Source organism: Arachis ipaensis, chromosome B5 (genome assembly GCF_059453495.1).
Source record: "Arachis ipaensis isolate K30076 ecotype BB chromosome B5, ASM5945349v1, whole genome shotgun sequence".
Taxonomy (NCBI): domain Eukaryota; kingdom Viridiplantae; phylum Streptophyta; class Magnoliopsida; order Fabales; family Fabaceae; genus Arachis; species Arachis ipaensis.
Window position 1 is genome coordinate 41,732,587 of NC_142440.1, and position 1,016 is coordinate 41,733,602.

Here is a 1,016-nt window from a genome sequence, read left to right on the forward strand (position 1 = left end):
ATCCTAGAATAGCACCAACAGGAAAATTATATGCATCACACATTAGTTCAAAGGGAAGATCTCAGCTTGGTGGTGCTATAATAGGTGCAGAGGAGAGTTTCTTCTTAAGTTCATCAAATGCTACCATGCACTCTCTATCAAAAACAAAGGGAGTATTTGAGACAAGTAGGTTGCTAAGGGGTTTTGCAATCTTTGAAAAATCTTTGATAAACCTCCTATAGAACCCAGCGTGTCCCAAAAAACTTCTGATTGCTTTGACATTGCAAGGTGGAGGTAATTTTTCAATTACTTCCACTTTTGCCTTGTCCACTTCTATGCCATCTTTTGAAATCCTGTGACCAAAAACCACCCCTTCAGTCACCATAAAATGGCACTTCTCCTAGTTTAAAACTAGGTTGGTTTCTTGACACCTTTTTAGCACAAGAGCAAGATGGTATAGGCAATCAGAATATGAGTTTCCAAATACAGAGAAGTCATCCATGAACACTTCTATAAACTTCTCAATCATGTCTAAAAAAATGGAGAGCATGCATCTTTGGAATGTTGCAGGTGCATTGCACAATCCAAAGGGCATTCTCCTATAAGCAAAGACACCATATGGACAAGTAAATGAAGTTTTTTATTGATCCTTGGGGTCTACAACAATTTGATTGTAGCCCGAATACCCATCTAGGAAGCAATAGTACTCATGTCCTGCCAGTCTTTCAAGCATCTGGTCCATGAAAGGTAGGGGGAAGTGATCTTTTCGGGTGGCTACATTAAGTTTCCGGTAGTCAATGCACATACGCCATCCGGTCACTGTTCTTGTGGGTATCAATTCATTCTTCTTATTTGCCACAACAGTGATCCCTCCCTTCTTAGGGACTACTTGCACCGGGCTTACCCAAGGGCTGTCTGAGATGGGGTAGATCACCCCTGCTTGCCAAAATTTCAGCACTTCTTTCTGAACCACTTCATTCATAGTTGGGTTTAGCCTCCTTTGTTGTTGTCTTGAAGTTTTGGCATCCTCTTCAAGT